Source organism: Euprymna scolopes, chromosome 45, assembly GCF_053919585.1.
Source record: "Euprymna scolopes isolate OS-2025 chromosome 45, ASM5391958v1, whole genome shotgun sequence".
In the NCBI taxonomy this organism is placed as follows: domain Eukaryota; kingdom Metazoa; phylum Mollusca; class Cephalopoda; order Sepiida; family Sepiolidae; genus Euprymna; species Euprymna scolopes.
In genome coordinates, this window is record NC_136526.1 from 56,102,068 (window position 1) to 56,121,240 (window position 19,173).

A 19,173-nucleotide genomic window follows, 5' to 3' on the forward strand; every position below is an offset into this window, starting at 1 on the left:
TTTATTTTTTTGTGCTTAAAATGAAAATCAACATTGTGGGTCAAATCTGTAATTTATCTGTTATGGAGAAGAGGAGACATTATTTCAAATTGAACCACGCTATTTTTAAATAGTATTTTCAAGTTAAATTAAAGTTTTATGATATTTTATTTTATTAAATTGTGAAAAAAAAAACATATAATAGGGGTGATGCTTACGTTGGGCAAGTCCGACTGTCATGGGGGGGGGGATAAATGAACTAACATAAGCAAAGCATGGCAAATGGTATTTGTGTCAAAGGGGTAGGAGGTAATTAAAACCTAAAAACGCATGGTTCTTTTTTTTTTTTTTTTTTTTTTGCTTTCCGAGGGATCAGATTTTAATTATCGTGGCGACTAGACTAGGCCATTTAACTTGTTCCGGAAAATATTTTTCATACTGTTGTTACTAGACCCGGTTGGGGTGGGGTCGCTAAAAGAGTATTTCTTTTTTTGCAACCCTGACATTTGCTTGCTCGCCTTGGAGTGTCGCCCTTCGGCCCATTTTCTTTTCAACAGTTGTTAGATGAAAGTACAGAATAGTTACAAAACACCCTCCTCTCCCCATGTAAAGAATGGCTTTCTAAATAATGTTATTATTTCAGCATGTTTCAATAAGTGCATAAGTATCTCTAATTATTACACCTTGAGTCCTACTCGAGATGAGGATACAATCTGATGGATGGGCAGCCTATGAAGGTCTTGAACAATTTGTGGAATGGGATATACGATTACAACAAAGTGGTCCATGACGAAAATTTTGTGAATCCAGTTGACCCCTTTATCTACACACAAACTATTGAACGTTTATGGATAAATACTAAAACAAAAATGAGAAAGGCTGGAAATAAGGAAAATGTGTTCGATATGAATTTGATTAGACACAACCAAAATCGAAGGAAGGAGTATGTTTTGATGCAGTCTCTCTTTAAACCCTACCAAAAATCTAGTAATTATCCAATCAATATAAAATTTTCACCAAAAAGTAAAGTAGAAAAAGTTTTATATTATTCTGCTTTTCAAATGATAAAATTCAAGCTTTTATCTTTTTGGAAAAAATGTTGCTCAAGAATAATGGATTTTAATAGATGTTAATAGATTTTAATAGATTTTAATAGCTGTTAATAGATTTTAATAGATGTTAATTCATTAAAAAAAAACATTTTTCGATTTTTTGGCCATGCCTACATTTGATGGCATTATTGTAGTGATCAAGAGAAAAAGGGGAAGATTTTGCACATATCAAATGCATCTGTGAACAATATCTTGTTTAAATTTTATAACCTTATTGTTTAATATTTCTTAATATGATTAAGAAAAAAGTAGTTATAACGTTTTGTAATTAAAAAAAATGAAATTAATTTATAGGGCTATGACAAGAGCATAGGCTTTTCATTATTATTATTATACTCTCGAGTATATATCACTTAATATCATATGTTTTTAGATAGAGTGATGTGGTTCTTGATTGATTAACTGTGTCTAATTGTGTCGGATATATACATGAGAGTCAAAATAATGATAAAAATATACTCTTGTCATAGCGCTACTAATTAATCATTGATGTTTATTTAGGTGATACCACTACGGTGTAATTTTATAAGCTGTCTTTTTTAGTGAAACAAGGGTTAGAGGCTATCTTTACAGATTAATCGACATATCTGTTAATTATTTTATGTTTTTATAAATATGTTGTTTGTTTTTATTCATTTGCAAAAAATTAGATAAAAGTAATGACAAGCATCCTTCTAAAAGAAATGGCTCCTATTTTTTGTTTTTGTAAACTCAAAAAAAATGTGGTAGTAATAACATTAAAACAACGTAACAAGCGAACTTTTCTGTTCCAGAATTTATTTTTCTACATAGTCGCCCCCATTCTCAATGCACTTTTGCCAGGAAGTCAGTGATGCATCTCTGCTTCTGATGCACGCCCATTACAAGGGTTGCTTTCTTAAGAGTTTCACGCAGTCAATATCTGCAACAGAGAGATGAAACTTTCAGGTGATAAATGCATAAGTTCATTCATCATAACAATGCAATTTGCAATCCCCTCTGATCCATTCAGACAGAATGAAAAAATAGGAGGCATTACTTTTGGAATGGTCCTGTATAAAATAACTTGAATTATTAAAAAAGAATCATCTTTGGATTTCACATTGTACCATTGTTTATGTTTAGTTTTCGTAAGGCCAAGAACTTCAGCTTCTTTTTTTTTTACATAGGCATCACCACATTATCAAGGCCAAGAGGCCACTCAAGGATAAGGGTTAAAGAGTGTACAGTAGACATTGGACAATATAGTAATCATTAGTAATGAAAATTTGGTAAATTAGATAACTTATATGGAACGACTCATCAAGAACTTATTTACGTTAGAATTGAAGACAACCATATTGTAGTCAGCCAGAGAGCAGGAAAACGGAAGACAATTCCACAGGCGTGCAGTTCTAAGAAAAAAGCTTTGTTCATGGAATCTACGTTTAGGTTTAGGCACAGATAAAGAGTGGGGGGAATTAATGATAGTGTTTACAGCTAGACGAGTGTTTCTTGTGAAAGTTTGGCGAGGGGGGGACCATAGATTGAAGCTCAGTTGAACACTTTCCATGAAAATAACGATACATAAGAGACAGACTCGCAACATCTCTTCTGTGAGATAGAGGTTGCAAGGAAGAGAAAAGGACATCTCCTACGAGGCTACGAAGTCTATTTTGAACTCTATCAAGGCAGGACAAGTCCTTTCTAGCAGCTCCTGCCCAGATGTGGCAACAGTATTCCATCCTTGGACGTACCTGGCTCTTATATAGATAGAGAATAGCATCAGCAGTGAGATATCTACCGGATCGATAAAAAGATCCCACCATTTTTCCAGCGGCCTTGGCAACAGATTTGATGTACGTGTTCCATTTAAGATCAGGAGTAATGGTCAAGCCAAGAAGCTTGTCAAAACTTGAGGCCTCCTGAAGACGAGAGCCATTCATTTCAATTGATGCCAGATATGATATAAATGTGGTTGTGCCACAGGGGTGAATCCTTGGATATTATTATTATTATTATTGATATTCATAAATGGCCTCCTTGATAAAGTTTCCTCTGAGATGGGGATATTTGCTGATGACACCATGCTCTATAACAGATATGAGAGTAAAACTAATGAACACATATCTAAGGAAATTGCTAAAACTCTAGAAGACCTCCAGTCTGTAGTGGAATGAGGCTGTAAGTGGTTGGTTTCCTTTAATAATTACAAGAAACCTTCTCAACCACTGATTTTTCATAATATTGAACAAAGCAAAAAAAAAAAAAAAGAAAAAAAGCGACAAAATAAATCTATATATCTACTATGATTGATACCCGACATTGCCCAGGTCGACACAAAGTTCCGTTTGGAACACACCTGCTATACTAAGGATATTCATCACTTTCATTGTGTGCAATGTTGATACCCCCCTCCAACAATTTAAAAAATAAAAGAATGGATAAAAACCTGAAAATATAAAACAAAAACAAAAGTATGTGACACCCTCTTTACCAGATGTTTCAGCAGAAGGGATGGAAAGAAAAGGAGCTATTCTCCGGATATTGAGCACTTTTTGTTTCCCGTGTGCTTGGACGCCCCCCCCCACACCTAAAAAAAATAAAATATAAATGAATCAAAACAATTTTTCTTTCAATCAAAATAGCAGGGAGTGCCTGTGTGACCAATAAAAGAAAAAAAAAAAATGAGCTGCAGTGTCCGGACTCGAACATAAAACGCAAAAAAGGGGAAGTAGGCAAAAACTTATGGACAAACTATTTTGTTCACATGGTCACGAGTGCTTATGACTAATGACGTTGGAAACTAAGTGTTTTAAAGGCATGCATAACTTGCGAAAAGTTTAAGAAAAAAAATGGAATTCCTTTCATGGATTTTTTTTTTTTGTAAAGCCACTTTTTTCAACGTTTTTTTTTTTTTTCGTAAAGGCACTTTCTTCAACGTTTTTTTTTTTTCATAAAGGCACTTTTTTCAACGTTTTTTTTTTTTTCGTAAAGGCACTTTTTTCAATGTTTTTTTTTCGTAAAGGCACTTTTTTCAAGTTTTTCTTTTCGTAAAGGCACTTTTTTCAACGTTTTTTTTTTTTTCGTAAAGGCACTTTTTTCAACGTTTTTTTTTTTTTCGTAAAGGCACTTTTTTCAACGTTTTTTTTTTTTTTTTCGTAAAGGCACTTTGTAATATGTATTAAACATAATTTGCTGCAGTTAAATGTTTTTAAAGGGAAATGTGGCATCCAAAGGAATAACTTGAAACCGGTTTCTAAAAAATCAATGTTGGTAATAATAATTCAAAATAAATTAAATTAAATATATTATCAATATAAATCAACTTTAAATAACAATCTTAAATAGAACACTTAAAAAATTCTCTCGCTATAAATGGTAACTAACATGCAGCTATTTAGTAAAATCGATTTTCTTTAATGTAATATGCAAATGAGGTTAGCTCTTGAGCGTATATTTTGCAAGAATCATACTATATAGTGAAATAAAGTTTATGCAAGTAAGTTTCCAGTCTGAAAATTACTTAGGAAAGTAATGAGCCTTTTGTATATATATTAATTCAAATTGTGAACAAACGTACAAACAAACATACAGGAATACAAATTTATATATAGAAATAAATGAGAATGTGTGTGTGAGAGGACAACTCTTATCTTTTTTATCTTCAGACTTGAAATTTGGTATATATGGTATTCAGACATGTGTAAAACTTTTTAATCAGTTTTAATCCAAAAAAACATCTACTAAGAGGTCAAAATTGAAAACTTGTACTTGGCGTTCATCAGATTTGTCAACTGTTTCACAACTGTGCATGCATAAATCGTTCACATGACAGATTCATTATATTAAGAATAAGTAGGTTTGAAAACACATTTTAAACAGTAGCAAGCTAGCATATTGGACTTAGAAAAATTGAACTGTTTAGAAAAAAACATAATACGTGCATGTGCCTGTCTTAGTTTCTTTCATTTTTTACTTAATTTTTTTAAAAGGAATTTAACATTACATTTACTACCGGGCAACGCCAGGTACATCTGGTAGTATACAATAAATGATTGTTACCAAAGTTTTTTTCTCTAATTAAGGTGAAGTCAGATTAAATTTTTTTGTCAGAGAAAAATTCCTTTTTAGGCAATTGTGCAGTATAGTTAACCAGAAAATAAAAGAATGAAAAACAATTAAATAACAAATAATTATTATCAAATGATAGAAACTTTAATATTTTACTGAATTATTTGTCATTTAAAAAATTTTTTTCTTGTCATTTCACTTAAGTGATTTAAAGAAACGGGTATTTTTCCCCCTCCCACTGAAATAACTGACACCAGGGTTAGAAAGAGAGATTGCGAAGACAACGCACACTGGAGGTGCACTTTGACCTGCAAAAAGTGACCAGGCAGACCCGTTTACATTTCCCAGATAGAGCGTCTCAGGTGATTAGCTATAAACTAACCCATTCTCAAAGAGAAAAAGCAAAGCCTGGGAAGGTGGACCTCCTAGAACTGCACATAACTAACATTACACCACAATCAGCCACCAATAGCCATGTCTAATAATACATTACCTGAAAGTACTTTGTTCAAACTCCTCAGCTTAACGTTCACAGGAAACATGAGTTGAAACGTAAATTGAAGGCATTGTGGTGTCTGCTGTGAGAAAGGTAGGCTCTCTCTACCATACTAGAAAGTTACTTATGCCTGAGAGTATCCTATACATCTACAAAGCCACTATTCGACCATGTATGGACTATTGTTGTCACATTTGGGCTGTTAGTCTGTTACTCCTGGACAGTTCAAAATTGTCAGCTGGTCTTCAACCTCTGTTTCATTGATGAAATGTTCCATCCCTCTACCTGTTTTACAAGTATTTTAATCGTAAATGTTCTGATGAACTACAAACACTTGTACCCCCTCAACATAAATACCCTGAAAACCCCAACAAGCAGCAAAATCCCACCCCTACACAATAGAGATTCCCAGATGCCAGAAGTTTTCTTCTCTAATAGTTTCTTCTCCAAAACAACTAGATTTTGGTATTCAGTTCTGGTTCCTGTTTCCCAGACTGTACTTACATTCAGAAATTCCAGTGTAATGTGAGTTTACATCTTGCTGCTAAACTCCTTAAACAGTGTCCCTGCAATTATGTCCAAAATAGTAGCTCCCTTCATCAAAATGGCGCTGTACCCTGTTTGGGGTGAAAATACAATTTAAAAAAAATCAACTACTGTGAATGTTACACGGAGGAATTGGAATGAAGTACTTTTAGATCATATATGATTACCCATGGCTATTGGTGTATTATTAGCCATGGCTATTGGTGTATGATTAGCCATGGCTATTATTGTATGATTAGCCATGGCTATTAGTGTATGATTAGCCATGGCTATTGGTGTATGATTAGCCATGGCTATTAATGTATGATTAGCCATGGCTATTGGTGTATGATTAGCCATGGCTATTAGTGTATGATTAGCCATGGCTATTAGTGTATGATTAGCCATGGCTATAAGTGTATGATTAGCCATGGCTATTGGTGTATGATTAGCCATGGCTATTGGTGTATGATTAGCCATGGCTATTGGTGTATGATTAGCCATGGCTATTATTGTATGATTAGCCATGGCTATTGGTGTATGATTAGCCATGGCTATTGGTGTATGATTAGCCATGGCTATTATTGTATGATTAGCCATGGCTATTGGTGTATGATTAGCCATGGCTATTGGTGTATGATTAGCCATGGCTATTGGTGTATGATTAGCCATGGCTATTAGTGTATGATTAGCCATGGCTATTAGTGTATGATTAGCCATGGCTATTAGTGTATGATTAGCCATGGCTATTATTGTATGATTAGCCATGGCTATTGGTGTATGATTAGCCATGGCTATTATTGTATGATTAGCCATGGCTATTAGTGTATGATTAGCCATGGCTATTAGTGTATGATTAGCCATGGCTATTATTGTATGATTAGCCATGGCTATTGGTGTATGATTAGCCATGGCTATTGGTGTATGATTAGCCATGGCTATTATTGTATGATTAGCCATGGCTATTGGTGTATGATTAGCCATGGCTATTGGTGTATGATTAGCCATGGCTATTATTGTATGATTAGCCATGGCTATTGGTGTATGATTAGCCATGGCTATTGGTGTATGATTAGCCATGGCTATTGGTGTATGATTAGCCATGGCTATTAGTGTATGATTAGCCATGGCTATTAGTGTATGATTAGCCATGGCTATTAGTGTATGATTAGCCATGGCTATTGGTGTATGATTAGCCATGGCTATTGGTGTATGATTAGCCATGGCTATTGGTGTATGATTAGCCATGGCTATTGGTGTATGATTAGCCATGGCTATTGGTGTATGATTAGCCATGGCTATTATTGTATGATTAGCCATGGCTATTGGTGTATGATTAGCCATGGCTATTGGTGTATGATTAGCCATGGCTATTATTGTATGATTAGCCATGGCTATTGGTGTATGATTAGCCATGGCTATTGGTGTATGATTAGCCATGGCTATTATTGTATGATTAGCCATGGCTATTGGTGTATGATTAGCCATGGCTATTGGTGTATGATTAGCCATGGCTATTGGTGTATGATTAGCCATGGCTATTAGTGTATGATTAGCCATGGCTATTAGTGTATGATTAGCCATGGCTATTGGTGTATGATTAGCCATGGCTATTGGTGTATGATTAGCCATGGCTATTGGTGTATGATTAGCCATGGCTATTGGTGTATGATTAGCCATGGCTATTGGTGTATGATTAGCCATGGCTATTAATGTATGATTAGCCATGGCTATTAGTGTATGATTAGCCATGGCTATTGGTGTATGATTAGCCATGGCTATTGGTGTATGATTAGCCATGGCTATTGGTGTATGATTAGCCATGGCTATTGGTGTATGATTAGCCATGGCTATTGGTGTATGATTAGCCATGGCTATTATTGTATGATTAGCCATGGCTATTGGTGTATGATTAGCCATGGCTATTGGTGTATGATTAGCCATGGCTATTATTGTATGATTAGCCATGGCTATTGGTGTATGATTAGCCATGGCTATTGGTGTATGATTAGCCATGGCTATTATTGTATGATTAGCCATGGCTATTGGTGTATGATTAGCCATGGCTATTGGTGTATGATTAGCCATGGCTATTGGTGTATGATTAGCCATGGCTATTAGTGTATGATTAGCCATGGCTATTAGTGTATGATTAGCCATGGCTATTAGTGTATGATTAGCCATGGCTATTGGTGTATGATTAGCCATGGCTATTGGTGTATGATTAGCCATGGCTATTGGTGTATGATTAGCCATGGCTATTGGTGTATGATTAGCCATGGCTATTGGTGTATGATTAGCCATGGCTATTAATGTATAATTAGCCATGGCTATTAGTGTATTATTAGCCATGGCTATTAATGTATTATTAGCCACTGCTATTAGTGTATGATTAGCCATGGCTATTAGTGTATGATTAGCCATGGCTATTGGTGTATGATTAGCCATGGCTATTGGTGTATGATTAGCCATGGCTATTGGTGTATGATTAGCCATGGCTATTGGTGTATGATTAGCCATGGCTATTGGTGTATGATTAGCCATGGCTATTGGTTTATGATTTGCCATGGCTATTGGTGTATGATTAGCCATGGCTATTATTGTATGATTAGCCATGGCTATTGGTGTATGATTAGCCATGGCTATTAGTGTATGATTAGCCATGGCTATTAGTGTATGATTAGCCATGGCTATTATTGTATGATTAGCCATGGCTATTAGTGTATGATTAGCCATGGCTATTAGTGTATGATTAGCCATGGCTATTAGTGTATGATTAGCCATGGCTATTAGTGTATGATTAGCCATGGCTATTGGTGTATGATTAGCCATGGCTATTAATGTATGATTAGCCATGGCTATTGGTGTATGATTAGCCATGGCTATTAGTGTATGATTAGCCATGGCTATTAGTGTATGATTAGCCATGGCTATTAGTGTATGATTAGCCATGGCTATTAGTGTATGATTAGCCATGGCTATTAATGTATGATTAGCCATGGCTATTGGTGTATGATTAGCCATGGCTATTGGTGTATGATTAGCCATGGCTATTGGTGTATGATTAGCCATGGCTATTGGTGTATGATTAGCCATGGCTATTAGTGTATGATTAGCCATGGCTATTAGTGGATGATTAGCCATGGCTATTAATGTATGATTAGCCATGGCTATTGGTGTATGATTAGCCATGGCTATTGGTGTATGATTAGCCATGGCTATTGGTGTATGATTAGCCATGGCTATTGGTGTATGATTAGCCATGGCTATTGGTGTATGATTAGCCATGGCTATTAGTGTATGATTAGCCATGGCTATTAGTGTATGATTAGCCATGGCTATTAGTGTATGATTAGCCATGGCTATTAATGTATGATTAGCCATGGCTATTGGTGTATGATTAGCCATGGCTATTGGTGTATGATTAGCCATGGCTATTAGTGTATGATTAGCCATGGCTATTAGTGTATGATTAGCCATGGCTATTAGTGTATGATTAGCCATGGCTATTAATGTATGATTAGCCATGGCTATTAGTGTATGATTAGCCATGGCTATTGGTGTATGATTAGCCATGGCTATTGGTGTATGATTAGCCATGGCTATTGGTGTATGATTAGCCATGGCTATTAGTGTATGATTAGCCATGGCTATTAGTGGATGATTAGCCATGGCTATTAATGTATGATTAGCCATGGCTATTGGTGTATGATTAGCCATGGCTATTGGTGTATGATTAGCCATGGCTATTGGTGTATGATTAGCCATGGCTATTGGTGTATGATTAGCCATGGCTATTGGTGTATGATTAGCCATGGCTATTAGTGTATGATTAGCCATGGCTATTAGTGTATGATTAGCCATGGCTATTAGTGTATGATTAGCCATGGCTATTAATGTATGATTAGCCATGGCTATTGGTGTATGATTAGCCATGGCTATTGGTGTATGATTAGCCATGGCTATTGGTGTATGATTAGCCATGGCTATTGGTGTATGATTAGCCATGGCTATTAATGTATGATTAGCCATGGCTATTGGTGTATGATTAGCCATGGCTATTGGTGTATGATTAGCCATGGCTATTGGTGTATGATTAGCCATGGCTATTATTGTATGATTAGCCATGGCTATTAGTGTATGATTAGCCATGGCTATTAGTGTATGATTAGCCATGGCTATTATTGTATGATTAGCCATGGCTATTGGTGTATGATTAGCCATGGCTATTAATGTATGATTAGCCATGGCTATTGGTGTATGATTAGCCATGGCTATTGGTGTATGATTAGCCATGGCTATTAGTGTATGATTAGCCATGGGTATTAATGTATGATTAGCCATGGCTATTGGTGTATGATTAGCCATGGCTATTAATGTATGATTAGCCATGGCTATTGGTGTATGATTAGCCATGGCTATTGGTGTATGATTAGCCATGGCTATTGGTGTATGATTAGCCATGGCTATTAGTGTATGATTAGCCATGGGTATTAATGTATGATTAGCCATGGCTATTGGTGTATGATTAGCCATGGCTATTGGTGTATGATTAGCCATGGCTATTGGTGTATGATTAGCCATGGCTATTAGTGTATGATTAGCCATGGCTATTAATGTATGATTAGCCATGGCTATTGGTGTATGATTAGCCATGGCTATTAATGTATGATTAGCCATGGCTATTGGTGTATGATTAGCCATGGCTATTGGTGTATGATTAGCCATGGCTATTAGTGTATGATTAGCCATGGGTATTAATGTATGATTAGCCATGGCTATTGGTGTATGATTAGCCATGGCTATTGGTGTATGATTAGCCATGGCTATTGGTGTATGATTAGCCATGGCTATTAGTGTATGATTAGCCATGGGTATTAATGTATGATTAGCCATGGCTATTGGTGTATGATTAGCCATGGCTATTGGTGTATGATTAGCCATGGCTATTGGTGTATGATTAGCCATGGCTATTGGTGTATGATTAGCCATGGCTATTAGTGTATGATTAGCCATGGCTATTAGTGTATGATTAGCCATGGCTATTAATGTATGATTAGCCATGGCTATTAGTGTATGATTAGCCATGGCTATTGGTGTATGATTAGCCATGGCTATTATTGTATGATTAGCCATGGCTATTGGTGTATGATTAGCCATGGCTATTGGTGTATGATTAGCCATGGCTATTGGTGTATGATTAGCCATGGCTATTAGTGTATGATTAGCCATGGCTATTATTGTATGATTAGCCATGGCTATTAGTGTATGATTAGCCATGGCTATTGGTGTATGATTAGCCATGGCTATTGGTGTATGATTAGCCATGGCTATTAGTGTATGATTAGCCATGGCTATTGGTGTATGATTAGCCATGGCTATTGGTGTATGATTAGCCATGGCTATTAGTGTATGATTAGCCATGGCTATTGGTGTATGATTAGCCATGGCTATTAGTGTATGATTAGCCATGGCTATTATTGTATGATTAGCCATGGCTATTAGTGTATGATTAGCCATGGCTATTGGTGTATGATTAGCCATGGCTATTGGTGTATGATTAGCCATGGCTATTAGTGTATGATTAGCCATGGCTATTAGTGTATGATTAGCCATGGCTATTAATGTATGATTAGCCATGGCTATTAGTGTATGATTAGCCATGGCTATTGGTGTATGATTAGCCATGGCTATTATTGTATGATTAGCCATGGCTATTGGTGTATGATTAGCCATGGCTATTGGTGTATGATTAGCCATGGCTATTAGTGTATGATTAGCCATGGCTATTGGTGTATGATTAGCCATGGCTATTAGTGTATGATTAGCCATGGCTATTGGTGTATGATTAGCCATGGCTATTAATGTATGATTAGCCATGGCTATTGGTGTATGATTAGCCATGGCTATTGGTGTATGATTAGCCATGGCTATTGGTGTATGATTAGCCATGGCTATTGGTGTATGATTAGCCATGGCTATTAGTGTATGATTAGCCATGGCTATTAGTGTATGATTAGCCATGGCTATTATTGTATGATTAGCCATGGCTATTAGTGTATGATTAGCCATGGCTATTAGTGTATGATTAGCCATGGCTATTAATGTATGATTAGCCATGGCTATTGGTGTATGATTAGCCATGGCTATTATTGTATGATTAGCCATGGCTATTGGTGTATGATTAGCCATGGCTATTAATGTATGATTAGCCATGGCTATTGGTGTATGATTAGCCATGGCTATTAGTGTATGATTAGCCATGGCTATTAGTGTATGATTAGCCATGGCTATTGGTGTATGATAAGCCATGGCGATTGGTGTATGATTAGCCATGGCTATTGGTGTATGATTAGCCATGGCTATTGGTGTATGATAAGCCATGGCTATTATTGTATGATTAGCCATGGCTATTAGTGTATGATTAGCCATGGCTATTAGTGTATGATTAGCCATGGCTATTGGTGTATGATTAGCCATGGCTATTGGTGTATGATTAGCCATGGCTATTGGTGTATGATTAGCCATGGCTATTATTGTATGATTAGCCATGGCTATTAATGTATGATTAGCCATGGCTATTGGTGTATGGTTAGCCATGGCTATTAGTGTATGATTAGCCATGGCTATTAGTGTATGATTAGCCATGGCTATTAGTGTATGATTAGCCATGGCTATTAGTGTATGATTAGCCATGGCTATTAATGTATGATTAGCCATGGCTATTAGTGTATGATTAGCCATGGCTATTAGTGTATGATTAGCCATGGCTATTAGTGTATGATTAGCCATGGCTATTAGTGTATGATTAGCCATGGCTATTAGTGTATGATTAGCCATGGCTATTAATGTATGATTAGCCATGGCTATTAGTGTATGATTAGCCATGGCTATTAGTGTATGATTAGCCATGGCTATTATTGTATGATTAGCCATGGCTATTGGTGTATGATTAGCCATGGCTATTGGTGTATGATTAGCCATGGCTATTAGTGTATGATTAGCCATGGCTATTGGTGTATGATTAGCCATGGCTATTAGTGTATGATTAGCCATGGCTATTATTGTATGATTAGCCATGGCTATTAGTGTATGATTAGCCATGGCTATTGGTGTATGATTAGCCATGGCTATTGGTGTATGATTAGCCATGGCTATTATTGTATGATTAGCCATGGCTATTAGTGTATGATTAGCCATGGCTATTAATGTATGATTAGCCATGGCTATTGGTGTATGATTAGCCATGGCTATTGGTGTATGATTAGCCATGGCTATTGGTGTATGATTAGCCATGGCTATTAGTGTATGATTAGCCATGGCTATTAGTGTATGATTAGCCATGGCTATTAATGTATGATTAGCCATGGCTATTGGTGTATGATTAGCCATGGCTATTGGTGTATGATTAGCCATGGCTATTAGTGTATGATTAGCCATGGGTATTAATGTATGATTAGCCATGGCTATTGGTGTATGATTAGCCATGGCTATTGGTGTATGATTAGCCATGGCTATTGGTGTATGATTAGCCATGGCTATTAGTGTATGATTAGCCATGGGTATTAATGTATGATTAGCCATGGCTATTGGTGTATGATTAGCCATGGCTATTGGTGTATGATTAGCCATGGCTATTGGTGTATGATTAGCCATGGCTATTATTGTATGATTAGCCATGGCTATTGGTGTATGATTAGCCATGGCTATTGGTGTATGATTAGCCATGGCTATTAGTGTATGATTAGCCATGGCTATTGGTGTATGATTAGCCATGGCTATTAGTGTATGATTAGCCATGGCTATTATTGTATGATTAGCCATGGCTATTAGTGTATGATTAGCCATGGCTATTGGTGTATGATTAGCCATGGCTATTGGTGTATGATTAGCCATGGCTATTATTGTATGATTAGCCATGGCTATTAGTGTATGATTAGCCATGGCTATTAATGTATGATTAGCCATGGCTATTGGTGTATGATTAGCCATGGCTATTGGTGTATGATTAGCCATGGCTATTGGTGTATGATTAGCCATGGCTATTAGTGTATGATTAGCCATGGCTATTAGTGTATGATTAGCCATGGCTATTAATGTATGATTAGCCATGGCTATTGGTGTATGATTAGCCATGGCTATTGGTGTATGATTAGCCATGGCTATTAGTGTATGATTAGCCATGGGTATTAATGTATGATTAGCCATGGCTATTGGTGTATGATTAGCCATGGCTATTGGTGTATGATTAGCCATGGCTATTGGTGTATGATTAGCCATGGCTATTAGTGTATGATTAGCCATGGGTATTAATGTATGATTAGCCATGGCTATTGGTGTATGATTAGCCATGGCTATTGGTGTATGATTAGCCATGGCTATTGGTGTATGATTAGCCATGGCTATTGGTGTATGATTAGCCATGGCTATTAGTGTATGATTAGCCATGGCTATTAGTGTATGATTAGCCATGGCTATTAATGTATGATTAGCCATGGCTATTAGTGTATGATTAGCCATGGCTATTGGTGTATGATTAGCCATGGCTATTATTGTATGATTAGCCATGGCTATTGGTGTATGATTAGCCATGGCTATTGGTGTATGATTAGCCATGGCTATTAGTGTATGATTAGCCATGGCTATTGGTGTATGATTAGCCATGGCTATTAGTGTATGATTAGCCATGGCTATTATTGTATGATTAGCCATGGCTATTAGTGTATGATTAGCCATGGCTATTGGTGTATGATTAGCCATGGCTATTGGTGTATGATTAGCCATGGCTATTATTGTATGATTAGCCATGGCTATTGGTGTATGATTAGCCATGGCTATTGGTGTATGATTAGCCATGGCTATTAGTGTATGATTAGCCATGGCTATTGGTGTATGATTAGCCATGGCTATTAGTGTATGATTAGCCATGGCTATTATTGTATGATTAGCCATGGCTATTAGTGTATGATTAGCCATGGCTATTGGTGTATGATTAGCCATGGCTATTGGTGTATGATTAGCCATGGCTATTAGTGTATGATTAGCCATGGCTATTAGTGTATGATTAGCCATGGCTATTAATGTATGATTAGCCATGGCTATTAGTGTATGATTAGCCATGGCTATTAATGTATGATTAGCCATGGCTATTAGTGTATGATTAGCCATGGCTATTGGTGTATGATTAGCCATGGCTATTATTGTATGATTAGCCATGGCTATTGGTGTATGATTAGCCATGGCTATTGGTGTATGATTAGCCATGGCTATTAGTGTATGATTAGCCATGGCTATTAGTGTATGATTAGCCATGGCTATTAATGTATGATTAGCCATGGCTATTAGTGTATGATTAGCCATGGCTATTAATGTATGATTAGCCATGGCTATTAGTGTATGATTAGCCATGGCTATTGGTGTATGATTAGCCATGGCTATTATTGTATGATTAGCCATGGCTATTGGTGTATGATTAGCCATGGCTATTGGTGTATGATTAGCCATGGCTATTAGTGTATGATTAGCCATGGCTATTGGTGTATGATTAGCCATGGCTATTAGTGTATGATTAGCCATGGCTATTGGTGTATGATTAGCCATGGCTATTAATGTATGATTAGCCATGGCTATTGGTGTATGATTAGCCATGGCTATTGGTGTATGATTAGCCATGGCTATTGGTGTATGATTAGCCATGGCTATTGGTGTATGATTAGCCATGGCTATTAGTGTATGATTAGCCATGGCTATTAGTGTATGATTAGCCATGGCTATTATTGTATGATTAGCCATGGCTATTAGTGTATGATTAGCCATGGCTATTAGTGTATGATTAGCCATGGCTATTAATGTATGATTAGCCATGGCTATTGGTGTATGATTAGCCATGGCTATTATTGTATGATTAGCCATGGCTATTGGTGTATGATTAGCCATGGCTATTAATGTATGATTAGCCATGGCTATTGGTGTATGATTAGCCATGGCTATTAGTGTATGATTAGCCATGGCTATTAGTGTATGATTAGCCATGGCTATTGGTGTATGATAAGCCATGGCGATTGGTGTATGATTAGCCATGGCTATTGGTGTATGATTAGCCATGGCTATTGGTGTATGATAAGCCATGGCTATTATTGTATGATTAGCCATGGCTATTAGTGTATGATTAGCCATGGCTATTAGTGTATGATTAGCCATGGCTATTGGTGTATGATTAGCCATGGCTATTGGTGTATGATTAGCCATGGCTATTGGTGTATGATTAGCCATGGCTATTATTGTATGATTAGCCATGGCTATTAATGTATGATTAGCCATGGCTATTGGTGTATGGTTAGCCATGGCTATTAGTGTATGATTAGCCATGGCTATTAGTGTATGATTAGCCATGGCTATTAGTGTATGATTAGCCATGGCTATTAGTGTATGATTAGCCATGGCTATTAATGTATGATTAGCCATGGCTATTAGTGTATGATTAGCCATGGCTATTAGTGTATGATTAGCCATGGCTATTAGTGTATGATTAGCCATGGCTATTAATGTATGATTAGCCATGGCTATTAGTGTATGATTAGCCATGGCTATTAGTGTATGATTAGCCATGGCTATTAGTGTATGATTAGCCATGGCTATTAATGTATGATTAGCCATGGCTATTAGTGTATGATTAGCCATGGCTATTAGTGTATGATTAGCCATGGCTATTATTGTATGATTAGCCATGGCTATTAGTGTATGATTAGCCATGGCTATTAGTGTATGATTAGCCATGGCTATTAGTGTATGATTAGCCATGGCTATTAGTGTATGATTAGCCATGGCTATTAGTGTATGATTAGCCATGGCTATTAATGTATGATTAGCCATGGCTATTAGTGTATGATTAGCCATGGCTATTAGTGTATGATTAGCCATGGCTATTAGTGTATGATTAGCCATGGCTATTAATGTATGATTAGCCATGGCTATTAGTGTATGATTAGCCATGGCTATTAGTGTATGATTAGCCATGGCTATTAGTGTATGATTAGCCATGGCTATTAATGTATGATTAGCCATGGCTATTAGTGTATGATTAGCCATGGCTATTAGTGTATGATTAGCCATGGCTATTAGTGTATGATTAGCCATGGCTATTAGTGTATGATTAGCCATGGCTATTAGTGTATGATTAGCCATGGCTATTGGTGTATGATTAGCCATGGCTATTAATGTATGATTAGCCATGGCTATTGGTGTATGATTAGCCATGGCTATTAGTGTATGATTAGCAATGGCTATTAGTGTATGATTAGCCATGGCTATTAGTGTATGATTAGCCATGGCTATTAATGTATGATTAGCCATGGCTATTGGTGTATGATTAGCCATGGCTATTGGTGTATGATTAGCCATGGCTATTGGTGTATGATTAGCCATGGCTATTGGTGTATGATTAGCCATGGCTATTAGTGTATGATTAGCCATGGCTATTAGTGTATGATTAGCCATGGCTATTATTGTATGATTAGCCATGGCTATTAGTGTATGATTAGCCATGGCTATTAGTGTATGATTAGCCATGGCTATTAGTGTATGATTAGCCATGGCTATTAGTGTATGATTAGCCATGGCTATTAGTGTATGATTAGCCATGGCTATTGGTGTATGATTAGCCATGGCTATTAATGTATGATTAGCCATGGCTATTGGTGTATGATTAGCCATGGCTATTAGTGTATGATTAGCCATGGCTATTAGTGTATGATTAGCCATTGCTATTAGTGTATGATTAGCCATGGCTATTAGTGTATGATTAGCCATGGCTATAATTGTATGATTAGCCATGGCTATTGGTGTATGATTAGCCATGGCTATTGGTGTATGATTAGCCATGGCTATTGGTGTATGATTAGCCATGGCTATTGGTGTATGATTAGCCATGGCTATTAGTGTATGATTAGCCATGGCTATTAGTGTATGATTAGCCATGGCTATTATTGTATGATTAGCCATGGCTATTAGTGTATGATTAGCCATGGCTATTGGTGTATGATTAGCCATGGCTATTATTGTATGATTAGCCATGGCTATTAGTGTATGATTAGCCATGGCTATTAGTGTATGATTAGCCATGGCTATTAGTGTATGATTAGCCATGGCTATTAGTGTATGCTTAGCCATGGCTATTGGTGTATGATTAGCCATGGCTATTAGTGTATGATTAGCCATGGCTATTGGTGTATGATTAGCCATGGCTATTGGTGTATGATTAGCCATGGCTATTGGTGTATGATTAGCCATGGCTATTGGTGTATGATTAGCCATGGCTATTGGTGTATGATTAGCCATGGCTATTAATGTATGATTAGCCATGGCTATTGGTGTATGATTAGCCATGGCTATTAGTGTATGATTAGCCATGGCTATTGGTGTATGATTAGCCATGGCTATTGGTGTATGATTAGCCATGGCTATTGGTGTATGATTAGCCATGGCTATTATTGTATGATTAGCCATGGCTATTAGTGTATGATTAGCCATGGCTATTAGTGTATGATTAGCCATGGCTATTAATGTATGATTAGCCATGGCTATTGGTGTATGATTAGCCATGGCTATTATTGTATGATTAGCCATGGCTATTAGTGTATGATTAGCCATGGCTATTAGTGTATGATTAGCCATGGCTATTAATGTATGATTAGCCATGGCTATTGGTGTATGATTAGCCATGGCTATTGGTGTATGATTAGCCATGGCTATTGGTGTATGATTAGCCATGGCTATTGGTGTATGATTAGCCATGGCTATTGGTGTATGATTAGCCATGGCTATTGGTGTATGATTAGCCATGGCTATTAATGTATGATTAGCCATGGCTATTGGTGTATGATTAGCCATGGCTATTGGTGTATGATTAGCCATGGCTATTGGTGTATGATTAGCCATGGCTATTGGTGTATGATTAGCCATGGCTATTAGTGTATGATTAGCCATGGCTATTAATGTATGATTAGCCATGGCTATTAGTGTATGATTAGC

General features: G+C 36.8%; 1 long non-coding RNA gene across 1 annotated transcript in view; it reads left to right on the top strand.

The window, feature by feature from the left end:
* The window catches only part of LOC145269706 (uncharacterized), a 43,799-nt gene that overhangs the window by 1,584 nt on the left and 23,042 nt on the right, over positions 1-19,173 (top strand). The gene's annotated exons all lie outside the window — the stretch shown is intronic.